Source organism: Adiantum capillus-veneris, chromosome 22, assembly GCF_014529385.1.
Source record: "Adiantum capillus-veneris isolate H3 chromosome 22, ASM1452938v2, whole genome shotgun sequence".
Taxonomy (NCBI): Eukaryota; Viridiplantae; Streptophyta; class Polypodiopsida; order Polypodiales; family Pteridaceae; genus Adiantum; species Adiantum capillus-veneris.
Window position 1 is genome coordinate 63,654,238 of NC_140952.1, and position 25,003 is coordinate 63,679,240.

The 25,003-nt window shown below is 44.5% G+C and overlaps 1 pseudogene across 1 annotated transcript in view; it reads left to right on the plus strand.

The window, feature by feature from the left end:
• The first annotated feature begins 288 nt into the window (after nt 1-288).
• The window catches only part of LOC147429482 (uncharacterized), a 62,649-nt pseudogene continuing 37,934 nt past the window's right edge, over nt 289-25,003 (plus strand). Inside the window, exon 1 of the transcript XR_015185804.1 lies at nt 289-529. The product of XR_015185804.1 is annotated as an uncharacterized LOC147429482 (transcript). The remainder of the gene's footprint in view (nt 530-25,003) is intronic.

Here is a 25,003-nt window from a genome sequence, read left to right on the forward strand (position 1 = left end):
TCCGAGTTTACTTTTTCCCCATTTGCGTTCACAATATAAGGTTGTGTTTTGGCTTAGATGCCATCACAAAATAACGCCCGTGTGGTTAGGACAACAACCTATCAACAAGTAGGTGGTGGGGTTGAGTCACCTCGCAGGCGTTGACCACGACCTTTTTTTGACCGTTCCCTCGAGATTTCCGTGCTCTCTGCTTCAGTAAATACCTAAATGAGGTGGAACGTCCGCATTTCATTGTCCACAAAGCCGAACGATGAAATCTCTTGCATGGAAAAGTAAGCACTAGTGGAGAGTACGACCTCGATTACTTCATCCCGCCACTGCCATTGGGTGCGACCCAGCTCTAAACTAGCACACAAAATGTAGTCGGGACCTTTAAAGTCGGACGGCCGAGTCTATAGTCTATTCCCCTCTCTCTCTCTCGTATGCATGGAGGAAACGACATTCGAATGGGATGGCGGGCTTCTGCTGGTTTGCCTCTCCCGCTTGCGGTTTCGACTCAAAGCAGCTGCACGCGATCGTCTTGCTCTAGGTACATCCTCTTTATTTGCGCACATAAATGGTTGCGGCACCCATCTCTCTCTCTCTCACACACACACACACACACACACACATATATATTTCTACTGTCATTACTTAGCGGAAGTGGGCTGTTGTTAACGCATGTATGCTTCTATCTTTGTTTGCGATAACCAAAGTTACACATCAGTGGATGGAGACAACGAGCTTGAGCTGGAACTCATTTCATGCGTAGTATTTAAGCAGTCCGGTTTGGTTCTCACAACAATTTTGCAAAGTTGAGAGAGCTTCCATCAGGGCTTGTTGTTTGGGTGTAATGAGAAGCCATTGAATGCACTATCACGTTCAGTCCTAATGTATCACTATAGTTTTAATGTTGCTCAAAATATTGACTGTCCATTTTATAAGGTGTTTTAAGTAATCAGCTGAAGCAAGGTAAATAGTAGTGTGTGGCATGACTGTACTGGATTGAGCATATTACAGCCAACATGGCAAAAACCTAGTCACCCAGCAACAGTCAGGAAATGTGCCACATTTTTAGGTACCATACAGATTGCCAACATAGCATGCTGATGTGGCAAGTGTACGGGATTTACTACATGGAAACTTACGGACAAGGCTGGTGTGACACCCTTGCTACAAAGTTGCTTTTTGGGCGCCATATCATGAAAATAGATTATCTTCAGTGCTTTGGTCATCAATTATTGATATCAAACAATTCATGACCTATAAAAAAATAACAAGTGATTTTAAGTTGCTTTTGCAACCACGTGCACATAAAAGAGATGCTAGAGCACCACTAGATGTTGGTAATAGATCAAGTGAGTGTAAGCACTCAAAATATATATAACCGTGATAGTTTCTTTTTCAAAAATCATCAAGAGCGGGCACTAGAAGCACCACCGCCTCAACAACAACCACAACCGTTGCCGGCAAATGGAGAAGATAGGGCTATCAACATCATTACCCTTGAGCATCAAGATGTGGATGTCTTGGCCAATAAGAGAGCCAAACATGATAGGGAGAAAGAGACAGAAGAAGAGAGGGAAACGAGCAAGGAAAGGGAAAGCTAAAGTAGAAGATCAACCAAAGAGTAGCAAGAGGCAGCGACGAAGAAAAACAGGTCCAAAGGATTACCTTCTTGGCCAAGGTGTCAAAGACTATGATATTGTTGACGACATATGAAATCAAAAGGCCAATATATCTTTTGGTCAATTGGTGGCTTTAAACGCTAAATTGAGGAGGCAGTGGACCAAATGCGTGAGTACGCGGCTTCCTTCCAAAAAGGAAAAGCATCAAAGCATGGTGTCATCCTCGAGGGTTGGTCACCTAGTGGATATGGTGCCAATAGTTGAAGCTATGTTGGGAAAGAAGACGGAAGTGCAAGCATATGTGGATGGTGGTGCCCAGGTGTGTGTCATGAACGAGGCTATCACGAACGAAGCAGGTGTCAAGATGTTAGTGAATGCTTCGATCCGTATGAGGATGGCCAACCACAAAAAGGCAAGGTGTCTTGGGATAGTTGAAAATGTTAAGATAAAAGTCTTGGGGATTGAGTGCTTGGTTGATTGCTACGTGATGCAAGGGGGTGAGAATGCTTATCCGATCATTTTAGGGAGGCCATGGCTTATAACCCTTGGTGCTAAGCAGGATTGGGGCACTGGCTTGATCACCATCCCCGACCAAGAGAAAGGAAGGACCATTGTCTACAACATGACGACACACGAGAGCCATATACAGCTCTTATTGGAGATGCAAGATACAGATTCAACAGAAACTATGTCATACGATAGTGATGCTTCGTCTACGTCATCAAAAGAAAGTGTAGAGAAAGGCTTGATGCAATTATGTCCTGATCTATTTAGGATATGTGTCGAAAAGGAAGCATCAATGCATGATGTGGAGGAGGAGAAGGAGAATCCAAAAGCAATCGTAGAGCCTGCCAAAGTGAACGTAAGGAGCATGTTAGGAGAGGACTCGACGAAGAAAGAAAACAAGGTGAAACCGGCCTGTTCAATCCAAAAAGGGCGGTAGACTTTACTTTAAACCTTGATTTAGCTTTCACCCATTATTAGTCGTCTATTTTACCTGTACTTTCAAGACACAACAAAGGGGAGAGGGATACAGGCTGCTAGATTGCACCTGTATGAGTAGACGGACACCAGATTGGCCCCTAACTTAGGCGCCCCTTTCGGTATTTCTTTATTGTTCAAAAGAGGGAATAAACGTTGTGGTTCCCTACAAGCTGCCCCGCACAAACTCGGCTGAATTTCCACTGTTCCAGCCTGATTTCGACAGCATAACTGTACTAGAACCCTTCACGGTCAGTATTCCCACGCATTGACTGACTTTCCCGACGCATACGGGCACTTTGCAAAACCTGGCGAGAATCTGCAGCACGCTGAATTCTCTGTTTTCAGCCCTGAAAATGCGCCAGATCGCCTGTACAGCGGTCCCCTTGCGTCCCCGAACCTCCTGGGGGTATTAGGGTCCGTTTAGGGCCAAAACCCTAAACCTGCAAAAATACACAGCAGGCTGTAATTCACTGTTTCGGGCTCCGTTCCGCGTGCCGGTCGCATCCCTAGCAAGTCCTCGAGCTCCCGCACCTGTAGGGCTACTTGCCCTTTGAATCGGACGAGATTTCTGGCGTGAAACCTCTCCGAATTCACCTGTACCTGCGGGGGGGATTAGCCGCTAGCTAATCCAGTACCTGTACAAGAGGCTCTTGCCTCGGCAATCGCGCATGAACCCACACAACTGTACATTGGTCAAATGAAGAGCCCACTAGAGGGGCATAACATACTGCCAAAGGGGAGAGAGAGGGCAGTGCGTAGCGTGCAGGGCATCACTCCTGGCACCGCACTGTGCATAAGAGGGAAAGCAAGCACTCCATAGCTCTTAACCTGTGACAGAGACTTGCAAAATGAGCCTCCCAGCTATAAATCACGTTTTTGCCTTCTCTATAAGTAGTAAACTGGCCTCAGAGTGCCAAGTGTCACTCATTTGTGCATTTTCCCGCTTTAGACCCTCGGGTCTAAAAATATCTCACCTGCAGCCTCTGTTGACTTGGCCACAGAGTAACAAAATGATCCCCATGTCAAACTGCACGTAATGACGCGAAGACATTTTCAGGTCCCAAAATAGCAGTTCCCTAAATTTTAGGAGATGCTGCCATTATATCTTTCTAGGTCATCCGACCCTCTTTGTACACTGTGGCCACATCCAAAACTGAAATGTAGCCTCTGTAGCAAAGGATTCCACTTTGGCTAGTCAATGACCCCACTTGGCTAACCATAGTCCTTGTCCAACCTTAGTGCTCACTTGCCCTCAGGCCTGGACTCCCTCTGGACAGTTCCACACTAGCTATGCAATGCAGGACAGTTAGATTTCCCGAGGGGTGTTTCCAAAAAGTGAAAGTAAATAGATAATAAGAAAGAAATCAACAAAAAGGATAGATAGTAGTCACACACTGGTGACATACCCCCCTCCTGAAATCTCAAACGTCCTCGTTTGCATCTATGTCGTACATGCTTACTGTCAACACTGATGTATTCAACACCTGTCGACACATATACGACACATACATGCTCATTGTCAACCCTGGTGTATTCAACACCTCGTCGACTCATGTATTGCCTGCGTGTGAACCCTGTCCCAATGACATAGTGGTAGCTTCGCACTCTGCCATTGCTTTGAGTCACTAACTTTCCAATGACAAAATGGTAGCTGCACATTTTGCCACTGTCTTATAGTACACGTTGGATCCCGTAACACTTTCGAGCATACCCAAACCGACAGTTTAAGAATGCAGTTACACATGTACTCTTCAATAGAAGCAATCACTGTATCCTTGACAAACTGACAAGAAATACTCACTTCTATAGCACTAACCAAACTTTTGGACATTCCATAAGAGCAATTGCCAAACTGACAATCTGTACAGCTCTAACATTCATGTAACAGGTATTTGATTTGAGCTCACTTTAAATACCATGTACATCATTTGTTTCAGAAGCCATTGTCACACTGACAATCCATGTAGCTTTGAAACTCAAGGGGTCAAGGTAGGTTGCAAATCGAAGGCTTCCAGGTAAAGTGATAACACAGTTGGTGACTCTGCAAGTTCACCTTCTTCCATCCACTTAGCATCCATTGGTGGATAGTTTCTGAACTTTACCAAGTAACGCCTAGCAACCTTGCCTTTCACTTTCCTTTCTTTGTGTGCCAAAATCTGTTCAGGGACCAAGATCTCGTCAAGTTCCTCGACTTCCGACTGATCTTCAGCTGGCATATCTTCTGGCACATCACCCACATAGGGTCTGAGAAGACTCACATGAAACGCATTGTGAATCTTCCAACTGTCAGGCAATTTCAGCCTATATGCAACATCACTGATTATGTCGCACACTTGAAAAGGCCCATAGTAACGCATGCTGAGCTTTGGAAACAGTCTTTCCTTGCCCTTCATCTTCTTTAACCTTGCCTTTTCAAAGCGTAAAAGCACCCAATCACCAAGTGAATATACCACTTCACGACGGTGACGATCAGCTGCTTTCTTTTGCTTTGCCTGAGTCCTTTCTAAGGCCACTTTGACCTTCTTGTACATTTCATCCATGTCTTGAACATACTTATCTGCTTCAAATATCTTGTCCTTTGTATGCAGTATGGGAGGAACTTTCTTGCCACCTTCAACTATCTCGAAAGGTGCCTTGCCAGTTGATGAATGCACTGTATTATTGTATGCATACTCCACCAATGGCAAATACTGCTCCCACTTTCCTTTATGCTCTGACACATAACACTTCAGCAGATCTAGGACAGTAGAATTTGCCTCTTCTGACTGCCCATCTGTTTGAGGATGAAATGACGAAGAGAATTTGAGCGTGGTGCCCATATTCTCAAACAAGCCTTTCCAGAACAAACTAGTCATGCGTGGATCACGGTCGCTAACAATCGACTGTGGCATGCCATGATACTTGAAAATATTGCTCATAAACAAGCGTGCCATCTGATCTGGCTTTATCTTCTTCCTGACAGGAATAAAATGAGCCTGTTTGCTGAATCTGCAAATAATGGTCCAAATACCATCATTTCCTGTCTGCGTTCTTGGAAGATCAAAGATAAAATCCATAGCAATACTTTCCCATGGTTTATCTGGAATAGGTAGTGGTTGCAATAACCCTGGTGCCTTTTGTCTGTCAAACTTGACCTTTTGGCATATTAGGCATTCTCGCACAAAGGCATCCACATCCCTTCTCAATGTAGGCCAATAGAAGAATGTCTCTACCGCTTTAACTGTAGCATCGATACCACGATGCCCTGCATACGGTGGGACATGACTCTCTTCCATAACTTTGCGTCGCAATGGCTTTGTGACACACAATCTGCCATGCATCATCATGAACCCGTCTTTAAGAAGATAGTGTTCATGACGTTGTCCTTGCATTAGCTGCTCGAAGACCCTTGCAAAATCTTCATCATTTTCATACTGTTCTCTCATATCATCAAGTTCATGATGATAAGGAATTGACACAGCTGAAATTTGTGGCTTCCTAGACAAGGCATCAGCCACAACGTTCTTCTTGCCTTCCACATGCACAATCTGAAAATGGAACATGGACAAGATATTTGCCCATCGCATATGCTTCTCAGATAACTTTGTTTGTGTCAAGAAGTATCGCAAGGTCTGATGATCCGTTTGGACAACGAAATCTGCACCTAGCAGGTAGTGTTTCCAACTTAAGAGCGCATGAATCACAGCCAGTAACTCTTTCTCATAGACCTGCATGGTCATCTCTGGCCCTTGCAAAATTCTGCTCTCATAGGCTACTACCCTGCCATCTTGCATTAGCACAGCACCAATGCTACTACCGCAGGCATCACACTGGACCACAAATGACTTCCTAAGATCTGGCAACACAATGACTGGATCTGAAGTCATCTTTTCCTTTAAGAGATTAAAAGCTAAAATCTCTTTTTGTGTCCATCTAAAGGTGACTGCCTTCTTTTGAAGAGCATGTAAAGGTGAAGCAATCTCAGCGAAATTTCGGATAAACCTTCTGTAATAGGAGCATAGTCCCAAGAAGCTTCGGACATCATGCACCGTCTTCAAATTTGGCCATGACTTGATCGCTTCAACTTTTGCAGGATCCATTCTAACACCGTCCTTTGAGACAATGTGTCCCAGAAAGTGAATCTCTTCCAGAAAAAACTCACTTTTCTTTGCATTGATGAGCAACCTATGACTGCGTAGCTCTTTGAACACAATGGCCAAGTGATGCCTATGCTCCTCTTCATTCTTTGAATAGACTATCATGTCATCAAAGAACGTACCAACAAACTGCTGGTGTGGACGGAAAATTCTGTCCATCATCCTATTAAACGTAGCAGGAGCATTTGTGAGACCAAAGGGCATCACTAAAAATTCGTAAAGGCCAAACGTTGTTCTAAAAGCAGTCTTGTGCACATCCTCTGATCTAATGCGGATCTGATGATACCCACTCTTTAGATCTATCCTGCTAAACATAGCTGCTCCTTCTAATTTGTCCATAATATCATCAATTCTAGGTATAGGGAACCTATTCTTGATGGTATTCTTGTTCAGTGCACGGTAGTCGATGCACATACGCCATGAGCCATCTTTTTTCTGCACCAACAATACTGGAGAACAGAATGGAGATGAACTGGGCTGAATCAGCCCTTTTTCTAACAGCTCCTGTACTTGGCCCATTATCTCTTTCTGCTGAGCCGCACTAACCCTGTACGGAGGCTTATTTGGTGGGCTACAGCCTGGCACCAAATCTATCGCATGGTCCTCGGGTCTCTCTGGCGGTAATTGAGACGGTAATGAATCGGAAAAACAGTCACTATACTGTTGTAAAAACATTGACCTTTCTTTATCTAGCACAGATAAATTTGATTCATCACAATCTGACACTTCACGTGCAAAAACCAAGTACGCAGAAAGATGCTTTTTCATTACAGAAGTAATAGCAGAAGCTGATACAGTAGGAATAGACTCCCCTTTAAGCTTTACATCCAGAATGTGAGTCTTTCCCCTGCTCTGTACAGTGATCTTTTTGTTGTAGGCATCCAGGATTCCCTGTACACGAAACAACCAAGGAATACCTAACAACACATCACATCCGTCCAGTGGCATGATGTAAAATTCTTCAGCATCTACATAGGACTGGATATGTAGACGCAACTTTCCAATGATGGGTGTCACAGCCTCTGTATGGCCAGGACATGCCAAACCTGCCTCTGCTGTATACCCCATCTCTTCAGGTCTGATTCCCAACTTTGAAGCCAATTCTGGGGAAATAAAGTTGGCTTTGGCACCTGGATCAAAGAAGATAAGCACTGTTTGATCCCTAACCTTTCCCCATGCTCTGCAAAGCTCACTTGCATCTGAATTTGGCTTGTCGCCCACCATATCTGGCACTAGACCAGCCATGGGCTTCTTTCCCTTCCTGTCCTCCTTGTCTTCAGAATCAGCTGGCCTTTTCTTTGTAGGACAGTTGTAAGCAATGTGGCCAGGCTGCTCACATATAAAGCATTTGTTCTCTGTCCTCAGGACCTTCTTTTGCTCTTCTGACTTGCGAGGAAAACGTCTTTTCCATTTCTTTGCTGGTCCTTTTTCTGATTCAGCCGTAGCTTTGTCTTTCCCTGTGTTGGCTGACTCCTGAGTCCCTTTAGGAGCCTCATTGGGAACGTGCTTCTTGGCTGAATTTTTCTTGCCTGATCCTGCCTTGACGCCAGTGTTAAATTCACAATCTTCTCCCTTGAGCAAACCATTGCCAGTGTTTGCTACCTCGATGAGCTGCGTCAAAGTAGTGACTTTGGTCTTTGTGCAGTATTTTCTCAATCCTTTGGGTAGGCCACAACAGTATTTTTCAATCTGTTCTGTCAATGGCACAAACCTATAGGAAGTTACTGGAAGTAGAGCTTTCCAAAACTTCCGATTGTAATCATCCAGATTTCTGCAAGTGGCAGCATTAAGCTGGTGCCATTCTGTCATGACATCTGCTTCAAAGTCATCAGATAACCATGCTGCTGCAAAAATCTGCTTGAAGTAAATCCATGTGGACGGAGCTTGCCCTTGAAGCAATAAAGTTGTCCACCATTGTCCCGCATTCCCTGTCAAGAAAGTGGCTGCCTTGCGGACCTTTGAAGCCTCTGTAAAGTTTCCCCCTGCATAGGCCTTGTCAAACTGCTGGAGGAATGAAAGAGCCTTCTTCCTGTCATCAAACCCTGTAAAGGTCGTGAATGACACTCCTTTGCCACCTTCTTTGTACGGAGTTGGCCTCTCCAGCGGCGTTAAATTGTCATATGGAAGTGACTGAAACATGGGAACACTATTAGGGTTTATCTGTGTTCCTTGGCCGCTATTAACTTGACCTGGAAATGCCATATTTGGCTGCTGATTTGTAATTCCAGCCATACCAAAATTTGCTTGTGGCATCCCAAATTGTCCCTGAGTGCTTTGAAACCCTGGTTGCATACCCATGACACTGTACATGGGGTTAGGCATCATCGTTTGAGCACCCGCAAACACTGTTCCTGGCGTATAAAACTGATTTCCAGGTGCATGACCAGCCATGCTTTGGAATACGGATCCACCTCCAAAATAGCCAGGGTGTACTGAAGGTGGTGGGAAGACCTGTTGCATAGCCTGTAAGTTGCTTCCCTGCCCATTAGAACCAGCTATAGGCTGCTGAAAGGTGGCGGGCTGAACTGGTACAGCCTGAAAGACTGGCATCTCAGCCACCTGTTCTTGCACCTTAGGCATAGGTTGTGGAGACTGCATGTTCTCCGTCAAGTGTAAAGGTGTTTCCATTGACTCTGCGGTATGAATCACCTGTGCTCGAGCCTTAACAGGCTTTTGAATATGATCCAGTGACCCAACTTGCTGAGACGGAACAGGAGGTTGCAGAAAGGCTAAAAACCTCGGATTCTGCATTACTTGTGTGAACATAGCCACAGCAGTAGCCAACTGGGTCCTGAATATATCATCATCAGTCTGTGGTGGTCTTGAGGACTCACCCACTTCATGTGTCTGTTGACCCTGTGAAGAGGAAACCTCTTCAGTCACATCATCTGGTCTGTCAGCCATAATTACAATTCCCTGTGTCTGGTCTATGATCCCCTGTGTCTTCAAGCCCAAAACTGACCAAGGCTCACTTCTATGGGAAAAAGTGATATAATCCCGTCGATGGAACCATGAAACCGGCCTGTTCAATCCAAAAAGGGCGGTAGACTTTACTTTAAACCTTGATTTAGCTTTCACCCATTATTAGTCGTCTATTTTACCTGTACTTTCAAGACACAACAAAGGGGAGAGGGATACAGGCTGCTAGATTGCACCTGTATGAGTAGACGGACACCAGATTGGCCCCTAACTTAGGCGCCCCTTTCGGTATTTCTTTATTGTTCAAAAGAGGGAATAAACGTTGTGGTTCCCTACAAGCTGCCCCGCACAAACTCGGCTGAATTTCCACTGTTCCAGCCTGATTTCGGCAGCATAACTGTACTAGAACCCTTCACGGTCAGTATTCCCACGCATTGACTGACTTTCCCGACGCATACGGGCACTTTGCAAAACCTGGCGAGAATCTGCAGCACGCTGAATTCTCTGTTTTCAGCCCTGAAAATGCGCCAGATCGCCTGTACAGCGGTCCCCTTGCGTCCCCGAACCTCCTGGGGTATTAGGGTCCGTTTAGGGCCAAAACCCTAAACCTGCAAAAATACACAGCAGGCTGTAATTCACTGTTTCGGGCTCCGTTCCGCGTGCCGGTCGCATCCCTAGCAAGTCCTCGAGCTCCCGCACCTGTAGGGCTACTTGCCCTTTGAATCGGACGAGATTTCTGGCGTGAAACCTCTCCGAATTCACCTGTACCTGCGGGGGGGATTAGCCGCTAGCTAATCCAGTACCTGTACAAGAGGCTCTTGCCTCGGCAATCGCGCATGAACCCACACAACTGTACATTGGTCAAATGAAGAGCCCACTAGAGGGGCATAACATACTGCCAAAGGGGAGAGAGAGGGCAGTGCGTAGCGTGCAGGGCATCACTCCTGGCACCGCACTGTGCATAAGAGGGAAAGCAAGCACTCCATAGCTCTTAACCTGTGACAGAGACTTGCAAAATGAGCCTCCCAGCTATAAATCACGTTTTTGCCTTCTCTATAAGTAGTAAACTGGCCTCAGAGTGCCAAGTGTCACTCATTTGTGCATTTTCCCGCTTTAGACCCTCGGGTCTAAAAATATCTCACCTGCAGCCTCTGTTGACTTGGCCACAGAGTAACAAAATGATCCCCATGTCAAACTGCACGTAATGACGCGAAGACATTTTCAGGTCCCAAAATAGCAGTTCCCTAAATTTTAGGAGATGCTGCCATTATATCTTTCTAGGTCATCCGACCCTCTTTGTACACTGTGGCCACATCCAAAACTGAAATGTAGCCTCTGTAGCAAAGGATTCCACTTTGGCTAGTCAATGACCCCACTTGGCTAACCATAGTCCTTGTCCAACCTTAGTGCTCACTTGCCCTCAGGCCTGGACTCCCTCTGGACAGTTCCACACTAGCTATGCAATGCAGGACAGTTAGATTTCCCGAGGGGTGTTTCCAAAAAGTGAAAGTAAATAGATAATAAGAAAGAAATCAACAAAAAGGATAGATAGTAGTCACACACTGGTGACACAAGGAGTATGAATACATGTTTGCGGAGTTTCCAAAGCTATTCGCCACTGAATATACAGAGTTGCAAGGAGCAAAAAGGGTCGAGCATAGAATCAATCTAAAAGAAGATGCCAAGCCAAAGGTTCAAAAGCTTAGGAGGTTGGGGGTCATTCATGAGAAGGCACTTCGTGAAGAGGTGACGAAGCTTTTGGAAGTAGATTTCATCTTTCGAGTGGAGTAGTCTGGGTCTCTCCAGTAGTTATTGTGCCCAAGAAGAATAGAAGATCTAGGATATATGTTGATTTCAAACGTTTGAATGCTGCCACAAAAAGGAATCATTATCCACTACCCTTCCTGGATGAAATTCTCAATCAGGTTGCAGGTCATGAACGCTACTCAATCATGGATGGATTTTCAGGCTACTTTTATATCTTGATAGCGATCGAAGATCGATTGAAGATGACCTTCATTAATCCTTGGGGTTGTTTTTCCTACAAAAGAATGCCTTTTGGGTTGGTTAATGCATATGCTACCTTCCAAGGGTTGATGAATAGAGTGTTTGGTCCCTACTTGGGTAAGTTTATTCGAGTTTTCATGGATGACATTGGATGTTATAGCTCCAGGGTGACACATTTGGAGAAACTGAGGTTGAGTTTTGAAAGCTTCAACAAGAGGGTGGGCAACTCAACCCAAAGAAGTATTCTAGGACATGTGGTTTCCCAAAATGGAATAGAAGCTTACCCAGAGAAAGTTAAGGCTTTATTGCTTATGGATCTGCCAGCAACACAAAGGATTTGGCATCATTTGTTCATAAGCTCAGGTACTTGTCACGTTTCTTTTGGATGCTATGTCAGTATGTGTATCTGTCCCAAAGTGATGACGCGGCTACGGACAGCAAAAGCCCTAATTTCTGCCAATAACCCTAAAATTCCTACAAACCCTAATTTCTGCCAGAAATCCTAATTTTCGGAAATCCCGGAGGCGAGATTTTTTTTTTTTGGTTTTGAGCGACGCAAATCTTGCTCTTTCTCTACGCAATGAGAAAGAGAGAGAATGCTTTTGCTTTCAAGTTTTGATTCCGATCCCCAATTTTTTTTTCCGCGGCACCTATGGCTTCACGCAAGGATTAGTCGACTCCTTCTGCATATGGAGATGCGGGTAGGGATCACAACGAAGATTCTGATAGAGAGTATGGTCCGCCTCGGTCTACTAAGGCGGAGCAAAGAGAGATGAAGCGTCGTCAATTGATCGGCGATGCAACAAAGATGATGCTCAGTTTTGCGAAGGATTTGAAATTGGCAAAATATACCTGCGAGACTTTTTTTTCAGGAAGTGCATGAACAGTGTCAGAAAACCACTACACCACCACTGAAACCCGCTCTCAAGAAACCTTCTGATCACAAACAGTAATCAGAGAAGGAATTACAAGAGGTGGTTGATGCACGGATTGCTCAGCGTTTTGACGCTCAAAAGAAAGCCAAAAAGCACGGCAAAAAGCAGAAGAAAGGCACTGACTTCCCGGGATATTTGGGTCGTCAGTCAATATTCGACAAGGCAAAGAAACCAAAAGAAGCGTGTTCAATTTGAAGGAGTAACCAGTTCTTCTTCTTCTTCTTCTTCTTCTGACAGTTCTTCTAGCTCTTCGGATTCGAGCGAAGAAGACAGAAAAGATAAAAAGCGAAGCAAGAAACAAAGCTTTGGAAAGGGTAAGAAAAAGGCAAAGAAGGCTAAATCTCGCCCAGAGACTGACAGTTCTACTACTGAGGACTCGTCTACAGACAGCTCAAATTCTGATGATGGAAACTTCTATGCGAACAAGAAGGATTTTTACAAAGCCAACCAGTATGACTTTCTTGAAGATAAAAGCAAGAAAGTCCGAGAGTTTAAGGAAGGTGGCCACTCCATCAAGTTTGATACTTTGATACTCAGATGCTTCGAAGGCTTTGTCTTTTATACAGCAGTTTGACATTGCTTTCGCGGGAGGACGCTATTCAGAGCACTCCAAGATTCGGAGAGCTACCTCTTACCTTAAGGAGAATGCTCGTACTTGGTGGTCCACGCTTCTTTTAAACAAGACTGCGCCAGTTAAATGGCTGAAATTTAAAAAGCTTTTTATTTCTTCTTGGTTGACGCAAGAATATGAACGAGATATACGAGATGCATCTTCGGATGACCAAGAAAGATACAATCAATGCTTATTGTGAAAGATTCTGGAGCTCTTTTCTACCCACCTCTTCATTCAAGAAGATCTCGTTCAGAGAACAGATTGAGCGGTTCACTTTGGGTCTACCTACAGAGATCCGAGATCACTGCTTGGAACAGAAGTCAGCTTCTATTCAGGAGTTGATGAGTCATGTGAAGCGGGGCTTTGCCATTCACTCTGGCAGTCTGACCTACCCCACAAATGAGGCCATGACACAACGAGCCGAACAGACTTGAGGGAATGAAAGTAGAAAGAAAAAGAGCAACCCAGAGAAAAAGGATGCACGACCCAAGCTTACTCCTGAGGAGAGAGCTCGCTTCATTAGAGAGGGGAAGTGCTTTGGATGCGGGGAACATGGACATATTTCCGCGAAGTGCCCTAAAAAGGCACAGAAAGAACATAATGATAAAGACGACGACAGGTCTGAGAGTTCGAGAGCAGCTGAGGAACGTGGCAGAAAAGGCAGATAGAAAAGCAGAACTGGTACCACATGGCGTGGGACCTGCACCGAATCTAATGAATGAAAGTACAAACTTTGCCGCTTTTGGGGCAAAGTGAAGGATCAGGAAGCTTTTTTGAAGGAGCCAAGGCAAACTTCTTTTCACTTGGAATTGGCGGCTCGATTTGGAAATTACGCCCGACAGACTGACGCCACAGGCAGAGGTAGTTCGACTGGCACCCGGATGGGATGTTGCCATTACATCGAGCATTGGGCAAACTTCGTTTGCAATGGCAGGGGTGTTCAGGGCACGCGAGTGACGTTCTACTCAGGATCCCTTGGTACCACAAGAACTACGTCGTGGTTGACTACTGGGCCGAGAAAGCGACTTTGACAAATGAAGGGCTCAGAGATTGTACTTGATGAACTTCAGTTTTCTTTACTCATTCTTATGGGAGAGACCTGAACGATGGATAAAGGTTGAATATGTTTTGACCTGAACAAAAGAACGCCAAGAATTTTCTTCACACTCATACCGATTGCTTTTTAGAGGGCCTGAAGATCATACCATTGACCTGATACCTGGAAGCACGCCATCGGATCGGCCACCTTACCGGGTGAGCCGAGTATAGAATGAAAAGATTGTGAACCCAGTGAAAGACCTCTTGGAAAAGGGTCTTGTCCAGCATAGTACTTCACCGTGTTGCTCTCCACTGTTGTTGGATTTGAAGAAAGACGGATCTTGGAGAATGTGCATCGATTATAGAGATCTCAACAAAATCACCATCAAGAACTGATTTCCGATTCTTAGGATCGATGATATACTCGACAGGTTACAGGGATCCTCGTGTTTTAGTAGGATTGACTTGAAGAATGGATATCATCAGATCCGAATCGCGCCGGGAGACGTCTGCAAGACAGCCTTTCAGATGACTTTTGGGTTATTTGAGTTTTTGGTGATGCCTGTTGGCTTAACCAATGCTCCTACGACATTTAACCGGATGATGGACATGATTTTTCAAGAGTACAGGCTATTTGTTGGCACTTTCTTTGATGATATCATTGTTTTCTCCAAGAATGAATCAGAACACAGAGATCATATGCTTCAGAGATACATTTTTTTTGGGACACTGTCTCAGCAACAGGAGTGAAAAGGGATCCGGCCAAGATAGATACTATCCGTGATTGGCCCGATTTGAAGAATTTCCATGAAGTTGAAAGCTTCTTGGGACTGTGTTCGTACTACAGACGGTTCATTCGAAAGTTTGCAGAGGTTGCTTCCCCTTTGCATATCTTGATACAGAAAGGAGTCCCTTTCTCGTGGGGATACATAGAGGTGACTGCCTTTCAAACATTGAAAGAGAAATTGACTACATGACCAGATTTGACTTTGTTGGACTTGCAGAAGTCATTTGAAGTATTTTGTGATGCTTATGGTCGTAGTCTGGGTGCGGTCTTGATGCAAGAAGGCCATGTCATTGCTTACGAGAGCCGATTGTTCTCTAGGCCGGAGATGACAGCACAGATTTATGAGAAAGAGCTTTTGGTGGTTATCCATGCTCTTACTCAGTGGCGGCATTACCTACTCGGAGCGGATTTTACTGTCTTTACAGACCATCAGAGTTTGCGCTACTTCTTGCAACAGAAACAGCTTTCGGAAAAGCAGATGCGGTGGGCGAACATCTTGTCATAGTTTCACTTCCAGATTGTCCATGTGCAAGGACAAAAGAATGCGGTGGCAGATGTTTTGTCTCGGAAGCCGTTGGTTCTGGCTATTTCCGCGATATATCATAGGAGCTTCGAGGATATGGTCGATCAGTATGCCACAGATACAGATTTTGCAGATATTTTCACACGGATACGGGATGGGGAGACAATAGCTGGATACTCCCTTCGGGAAGGCTACTTGATGAGAAAGACTATGCTGTGCGTTACACAGTCGTTGCGGGAAAAGGTTATGACTGAATGTCACTGTCCACCTTTTACGGGTCACTATGGCATTGCTACCACCATGAAGGGGTAGAGAGATACTTCTTTTGGCCGAGACTCAACAAGGATGTGGAAGAGTTTGTGCGCAGTATGCCAGAAGGTCAAGTTTGACAGGCATAAGGCACAGGAATTGTTACAGCCTTTACCCATACCCACCGTCCCTTGGGAAAATATTGGAATGGATTTCATTTTTGATCTCCCGAGAACACAGAATGATCACGATGATTTTCCGATTACATGGCACGTCTGAGATGATTGTCTCCTACAGAGACCCCAGATTTATGAGTTTGTTTTGGAAGGCAATTTGGGAGAACATTGGCACGCGGTTGCAGTTCTCGTCATTGTTCCACTTGCAGACTGACGGGCAATTTGAGATTGCCAATTCAGTGGTTTTAGATTTAGTCTTGTATCTCGGATCAGAAGACTCAATGGGAAAAGAACTTACCTCTGGTGGAATTTGCCTACAATAACAAGATACACTCTTCGACGGGGAAGACGCCATTTGAGATTGTTGAAAGTGCTGGGAAGGTTCCATCCTTCCTGAGCACGAAAGATTAGATATTTGAAGCGGATGAATATTCGCGAGATTTGAATACGGCCTTTGCCAAGGTTCGCGAGACTTTGCAGGAGTCTCAAGAACGACAGGAAAAGGCAGTGGATCGCCATCGTCGCGACTTGAAATTGAAGGAGGATGATTGGGTGCTCTTACGTTTTGAGAAGGCACGCCTAAGAAAGAAAAAGGGAAATGAGAGGCTTTTTCCAAAGCTGAGTATGCGATACTACGGACCTTTCCAGATTATTGAAAAGATAAATGATGTCTCCTTCCGACTGAAACTGCCACGTACTTGGAGGATTCACAATGCATTCCATGTGGGTCTCTTGAAACCTTTTAAGGGTGATGTGCCTGAAGATGGGGAGCATGATGAGCAACCCGAAGTGGAAGAAAACGAGGAGACCCTTGTTCCTGAACAGATTTTGGCACATAGGGATACGAAGAAAGGTAAAGTCCGAAGGCGGTTCTTGGTTAAGTTCAAGAACTTTCCTGCATTTCATGCAAAGTGGATGGAGGAGGAGGACCTAGCAAATACTCTTCGGATTGTGAAACTTTACCTCGATGTTTTGGTTTAGCATAGTCTACTCCAAATGGAACCCAGAAATTCAGCTTGGCCGAAGATCTGGTGCAGTGGGATGCACAAGAGGGGAGTTACTCTGCTCCTTTGTCAACAGATGCCTTGATTTTGATACTAAAGTCACTGATGTCTCTTTGAGCTTCAGGGATTCTGAGAGCTGACAGTATTCTTCTGGATGACTTTATGAAATGGAATTCCTGATAATGATACTGATTTGTCCTTGACTTCTTTTGAGTGCAGGAACTGATAGATGAAATGACTGCAGCATTTTGGTCTGATTGATCTCGAATTGACATGGGTGCTATAGGGGTTAGTCAATCGGACATCGATGAGGTCTCGATTGGACCTAGATGTGATTGCTAGCTATATTGCCGATAAATCATGGTCTAAGATCCGAATGAATGTTGAATGTCATGTGATGTCCTGTGATGTCTGGTGATGTCCTGTGATGTCGTGTGATGTGACTGTCGATTTTGTAAATGTGTTAGATGTGTGTTCCTAGTACGTAGGTACTAAGAGTCAGTGTCTGCTAAGACGGTTTATGGCTTTTGTCGGTTTTGCAGGTGTAATCGCGGTCGATTACAATGCTTTCAAGAGAGGGGTATGTCACAAAGTGATGACGTGGATACGGACAACAGAAACCCTAATTTCTGCCAAAAACCCTAGAATTCTTGCAAACCCTAATTTCTAAAAACCCTAATTTTGGAAAATCGCGGAGGCGGTTTTTTTTTTTGGTTTCGTTTTGAGCGACGCAAATCTTGTTTTTTCTTTACGCAATGAGAAAGAGAGAGAGAATGCTTTTGCTTTCAAGTTTTGACTCTTTGTGTGAGAGAGAGCAATTTCTTTTGATTTGAAGCTTTTGGGGCTCTACTTTTGGCATCCCTTGTAAACATGGTTTGGGCCTTCACTTCTCAGAGCATCTGGACGCAGAGTATGAGAGTGAACCCCGAGCCACTCTCATGTACTTTGAACTGATTAATACAAAAAGAAATACCGAAAGGGGCGCCAATCTTTGGGGCCAATATCTCTAGGCACGGAACTCCGCCGGGCCAGTGCAAATCTATTGTGATCTGTGAATTGTTTGAAGTGGTTATTTGGTGCTGTCGCGATTGATTCTTGACTTGGAGTGTCTAAGTCTGTTAAAGTATCCTCCCCACAAATTAAGTCAAAGAGTTCAAGGGTTTGAGTGGAATGAAGACATGCAACAAGCTTTTGATGGTATCAAGAGGTATTGTGTGCTTTACAATTAGTGAGTCCTCCTGACTTGAAATCCATTTTCTATGTATCTATTAGTGTGGGGTCAATAGTTTTTGGGTCGGTGCTCTTACAAAAGCAGGGAAGGAACTTCAAGCCAGTCTATTTTGAGAGCAAGATAAAGAATGTAAGCAAATTCTCCTACACAGAAATGGAACAGTGGGTATTCGCCTTGGTTCTTGCTTGTAGTAGATTCAAAACATATCTGTTGTCCCAAAAGTTCTATGTGCTCACCACATCAAACCTTTTGCCGGATGTAGTACAACATTTGAAGCCTAGGAAGCGCATCTTAAAGTGGACTATGGAGCTTCAAGAGTATGAGTTTGAGTTTAAAGTGGACCATTCTGTGAAAGCTCACTTGGTGGACATAGCGGTACACAAGGGAGCAGAGATGCAGTCTTACCTAAGAATTGACAAGGATGATCATGAAAAAGGAAGTGGATATTACAGATGCGTATGCGATGATGTTTGATGGTGCATACATGATAGTTCTTCAAAAGGCAAGTGGTGGGGTAATCATTAATAACCCAAAAGGCGATGTAATCTTTTCTAGAGCTTACGATCTTGATGAAGCTGAAAGTAAGAATGAGGCCGAGTATCTCACGCTTCTCCTTGGATGGAAGCAGTGTGTTGAGTTTGGATTGAAGAGGGTCATTGTGAAAGGGGATGCGTTGCTAGTCATGAATCAGTTACTTGGTTTGTGGAATGTTAAGAAACAAAACTTGAAGAAGTGGTTCTATGGCATTAAGAAGCTTTTGCATGAATTTGAGAAGATATTGTGTAAGCATGGTCCTCGTGAGTAGAATAAAGAAGCTGATGAGTTGGCTAGGGACAAGTTGGATGCCTTGGTAGCCCCTTTCAAGGTCAAGGAAGATTTGTGTGCAGGAAGAAAATCGCTGCAAGATGTAGAAGTATTTCTTAGTAAAGAACAATGTCCTAAGGGCATGTCAAAGGTTCGGCGTAAGAAAATAGTTGCAAAAGCAAGAAAGTACACGTTGGTAGGTGAGGATCTCATGTTTTATGGCAAAGATAGCATTTTGAGGGAAGTGCCGTACAAAGAAGAAATAGGCTTGATTTTGAAGCATTGCCATGAACAAAAAGGCCATCAAGGTAAGGATCAGGTTGTCTTTCGTATTTTGAGAGGGGGTTATTGTTTGTGCTCTATGATGAGACATGCTTATTTTTGGTGCAAGTCATGCCATGAATGCCAAGTGTTTGCAAACCGAAAGCTTTTGGCTGAGCCTTAAAAAGCTATAATGTCTTTTGATGCATTTGCAAAATGGGGAGTGGATGCTGTAGGTCCAATGCGAAGGACCAACAATGGCGAAAAGTATATCCTTGTGACTGTGGACTATTTGACAAAGTGGGTGGAAGCAAAAGCTGTGAAAGATGTAACAACAGGAAGAGTGGCCTCCTTTTGGTATGAATAGGTGTATTGTAGGTTTGTAGCTCCTATGGTTATCATTTTTGATTGTGGACCAAGGTTTAGGGGAAAAGTTGCTGGTGCTCTCATAAAGAAATTGAAAATTCAGCATAGGCATTCTTCTCCTTACTACCCACAATGCAATGGGCTGGTTGAAAACTGCAGTGGTCAAATTGTGAAGATGCTATTAGAGTATGCTAGAGAGCATCCTAAGGAGCGGGACTCGGACCTGGAAAAGTGTTTGTGGGCCTATAGAATTGCGTATAGAGTGTCTACACAGTTTACGCGATATGAGCTTGTTTATGGAAAGGAAGCTCTCATGCCCATACAAATGCAGTTGGATGCCTTGAAGTTGTTGTGTAGAATGCAAGGCAAGCATAAAGTCAAGTTGCAGGAAAGAATTCTTGCTTTAGCGTTGTTGACAAATGAATAGAGAGAAAGCCAATGATTATTATCTACAACAAGCAGAGACAAGGATGGAGAAAACGATTACGAGGTTTCCAGAAAAAGAAATTAAAGGGGGAGATCAGGTGATGAAGTACGATTCCCGCTTGGATTTCACTTTTCAGAAAAAGTTGAGGGACAAATGGTTGGGGCCGTACAGAGGGAAGCATGCATTTTCTAATGGGCCATAATAGTTGGAAAGGCTCTCTGGCGAACATTTGCGCTATAGAATAAATGGTTATAGATGGAAGAAATATTTTGCAGGGGATGTGGTTCCAGATGCAAATAGTCTCTTGGTTGAGCATAAATGCTTGACCTAGAGGGTGGGCAATGATGATAGATTGCTTTTGGCGTGTACAAAGTAGCGTGTATATGCATCGGCATAGGTATAGAAAGATGTAAATACATGCATTTGGGAGCTTTGCAAAGTGGTTCCAAGTTTAAAAAATGACGCGACATGTACACATTGTAAATAGTCAAAGCTAAACCAAAAACCTCACGGTAAAGTTCCGATATGTGAGGAGTATCTGCTGGGTCCTCCTCCTCCATCCACTTCCCATCCAATGCCGGATAGTTCTTGACTAAGAACTGCCATTCACTTTACCTTTCTCTTTCCTTTCCTAGTCAGCCAGTATTTGTTCCAAAAACGAGAATCTTCTCGCTCTCTGCCACTTCAAGTTGCTCCTTAGGCTTCCTATCAATTGGCACTCACCCTTAAAAATTTTCAACAGACTCGCATAAAAAGACTTGTGAATCTTCTAAGTATCTGGCAACTTCAATCTGAAGGATACATCATTTATCTTCTTTTGAATCTGGATAGGGCCATAGTACCGCATTCTTAGCTTTGGAAAAAGCCACTCCTTTCCCTTTCGTGTCCTCAGGCGTGCCTTCTCAAATCGTAAGAGCACCCAATCGTCTTCCTTCAGTTGCAAGTTCCGTCGATCTTGTCGGTTGCCTTCCTATGCTGTGCTTGAGACTTCTCAAGAACTTCGTGCACCTTGGCAAAAGCAGTATCCAGATGTAGCTCATACTGTTATGCTAAAAAAAAATGTTATCTTGGGTCCGGGGAATTCTCTAATCTACCAGCTCATTCCCTTTTCGTTTCTTTCCTTGTACCTTGGGACCTATGGTAGCTTCGCTAGCTTCCCCTGTCCATTGGCACGTGAGTCTCAATCATCGGAACTTTAAGACGCACTATCCTCTAATCCCCTTTCTTCTCTGGAATCCTGCGATGAGCTGTCATCCGGTTTCCCTAATCCATTCACTTCACTGGCAGACTCGTGTCGTGTTGAGATGGATACTATCATGTCCGTAGGATAAGTCAATGAGCCGGCATGCATTCCAAGTCGTTGCTTAGCTTGTTTCATAAGTCTCTGAATAGAGTCAGACTTTTGGTTTAGACAATAGTCTCGGATCTCTTTTAGCAAACCATGGCAAAGCCGCTCAATCTGGTCTCTCAAAGTAATTCCGAAACGAAGACATTGGCCAATAAGTGTCCCAAAACCACTGGCAATGGTCATCTAATGTATTTTTCTCAATCATTTTCAAGTGATGCCATGCCGTGATGACATCCCTGCATATTCTTATGATATCCAAGTTGACGTGAAAATTGTCTTGAACTTTAACCACGTCGCAGGTGCTTCTTTGCATAACAATAGAGTAGACCACCGTGTCTGTGCCATGCCTTTCAAGTAAGATGCCACGCTTCACCCTAAAGTGTTTTGTGATCCGTCCTCCAGAGAAGGTTGTTGGACAAACTCAAGGGCTCGATGGGTGTCTTGGTAGCGTGAAAACATCTCAAACCTAACGGTCTGACTCCCTTCCTTGAACTCCTTGGTTTTCTTGTTGATCCGATCACTGTCAAAAGAGGACACTCTCCTCCTGTGAACTGCTTGTCACAAACTGCTGACGTATCAAGCCACTGAAGATCAGAGCAGACTTGCAGATCCTGGCCGAGGGGCCTAAATCCTAAGACGAAGCAGCAGCAGCAAAAGAAGAAGTCCTACCAACTTATGTGACCCCGTCCGATGGGGCCAATTAACCTAAAGGCACTAGAATTAAAGCGGGCCAACACAAGCAAGCCTAGAAGATGATGACGTGGCTGTTGTACGGAACTCCTGCAAAACGCTCTGACATACTGACGTGGCAGATTGTATGGACAGTCCCGCAATTCACGTGGACAATGCCACGTCGCAGCTGTACGGATTTCCACAAAACGCGCTGACAGCTTTTGGCCAACCGCTTGAGTTTATAGCTTTTCATGTAGATTGCTTTTCATAGGCCAAGGGCCTTTAGATATGAGCCAAGGGCTCATTCTTTGGCATGCTCCCCATGAGGTGCAGAAGATAAGAGTACCGGCGATGTAATGATTTCAAGCAATATAAAAAAATACGGAAAGGGGCGCCAAGGTTTGGGACCAATGCTCTCTTGGGGGGGGGACTCTGCCACTCCCGTCTTGTGTGTCGTGCGTCTCTTTCAGTTCCGTTGTTTTTTGAAGTGCTTAAAGTTGTTCTTTTCCGTTGGCACGTGGTGCCCGTTCCTGTGACACTGCTAGATGGCCTTCCATGCCTTTTGGAGTTTTTTTTAAAAAAAAATTTGCTTCAAAAAAGAATCTTGTCTTTGGTGCTTAGAAATTGAGGAACCTTCTTAGCACCCTCGGTTACTTCAAATGGGGCCTTCCCCGTGTGTTATTGTAGGCAAATTCCACCAAGGGCAAATACATTTCGCATTAAGTCTTTTGATCCGAAATATAAGACTTCAATAAATCCAAAATCATTGAATTGGCCATCTCAATTCCCCATTTGCCTACGTGTGGAACGATGACGAGAACTGGAACCGTGTGCCAATGTTCTCCCAGATTGTCCTCCAAAACAAACTAGTAAACCGGGTATCTTTGTCCGAAAGAATAGACTCAGGCATGCCATGTAGTCGGAAAATCTGTGAGACAAACAGTTTTGTCAAATGATCGTTCTTAATCGTCTTCTTTACCGGAATGAAGTGAGCGTATTTACTGAATCTATTAATGATTGTCCAAATGCCATCATGCCCACTTTAAGTTTTGGGAAGATAAAAAATAAAATCCATGGCAATGCTTTCCCAAGGACGGGAGGATACGAGTAAAGGCTATAGAAATCCTGATGCCTTATGCTTGTCAAACTTGACCTTTTGGCAAATGCGAACAAACTCGTCCGCATCCTTTTTTTTTTGAGCCTCGGCAAGTAAAAGTAACGCTCAACACTCTTCAAGGTGGTATCTATGCCATAGTGGCCGGAAAAAGATGGACAATGGCATACCCTCTGATTGCACAAGCCATCAGTACTTAGCATGAGCAGTAGCACCCAGCATAATCTTTTCCACCGCATGCGAACCGCCTCTAGCCACGTGTGGGAACCACCTCTTATGGAGCACTTAAATAATAAGTGACTTTTGGCAGCTTTTCCAAATCGTGGGCTGAAATAAGGGCTGCTTGACCTAGCATGTATCTGGCTATATAAGAAGACGGTAGACCTAGCGCCGGCAGTAGAAGGCAGAGGCGCAGGAAAGGTGCCTCTCAAGAACCGAGCAGTATCAAGCACCTGGGATATCATCATTTCCAGCGTTTTCCAAGATCAGCTAGCAGCAGCGTTTTCCTTTCCCTCGTCTGCTTTTCCCTCGGCACCTCGTAGCAGATTCTCCACGGACAGTGATAGCCTCGCCGTGCTCGCAGTCCTCGCAGTGTCTACACCATCGTTTTTAGTTTTAAGCCCTCAGAACTGCGAGCGTTTTTAGTTTTCAGCCATCGTCATCCATGACGACGGCAAATTAGCCCACAGCCTGGCCACACTAGCAGATTCCCATCAGCATTTCAAGCGATTTCAGATTTCAGCCCTTAGCCTCTACATCGTCGCCACCTGGTCGTTGTCAAGCATCATAGCATTTAGAACCATTGTACAAGACTTTGTGCAATCTAAAGCAAATACCTCTCTAATAGAGAGGGGCCCCCCTGGAGGGGGGTTTGGGACCCCATTTGGTGTCGTATCCTCTCTCTCTCTCTCTCTCTCTCTACCACTCACAACACTTTCTCTCACAGTTTTCACTTGTTTTGGTCATTGCACATTCTCTCACTAAGTTAAGGAAGGCTCTCCCTTCCCTTCAGTAAAAGAAACCTTGAGCACCCACTGATCACTCATCGTGAGCTTGCACCATCACTCACTTCCGCTGCACATTACAACAGGCTTGGACATTACGAGAGAGAGAGAGAGAGAGAGAGAGAGAGAGAGAGAGAGAGAGAGAGAGAGAGTCGACACGGCTCGGCGTAGTTCCGTGCCCCAGAGGTATTGACCCCAAGTCTGGTGACCCTTTTGGTATTTCTTTATCATTAATCATTGCAAAGTAAAATTCCCGTGGGACCTTTGCTCTCAGACTCTGCGTCCAGATGCTCTGCAGAGTGAGGCCCTAGGGGCTCCTATAAACTCACCAGGGATGTTCAAAAGCAGAGCCCCAAAAGCATTCAGTTCAAAAGCACTAAACCCAAAAGCATATGCTCTCAAAAGTTAGTGTTGGGGACTCCCAATAGCAGCCAGCGTAATTTTCAAAAATCCGTACAGCCTGCTACGTCATTACAATAGCGCAATTTATAAACAATCCGTACAGTCCTTCCACGTCACAATCTAGCTCGTTTTTCGGAGGTCCGTACAACTTGCTATGTCAGTAGCCTGCACTAGGGTTTTTTTTTCCCCTTTTTTTAATCTCCCCTGGGTCTCATCTGACGGGACTCCATAAGTTGGAATAACTTATAAGATCATTTTTTCTGTCAGGGATTGTCTGGGTAGTCATGGCACGTCATCACTTTGTGACATCACCAAACAAGTTCTCAAACAAAATTCAAAAAAAAAAAGCTAAATCAAACTAAAAAAGCATTCTGGACATCGATTGAGCTCGAAATT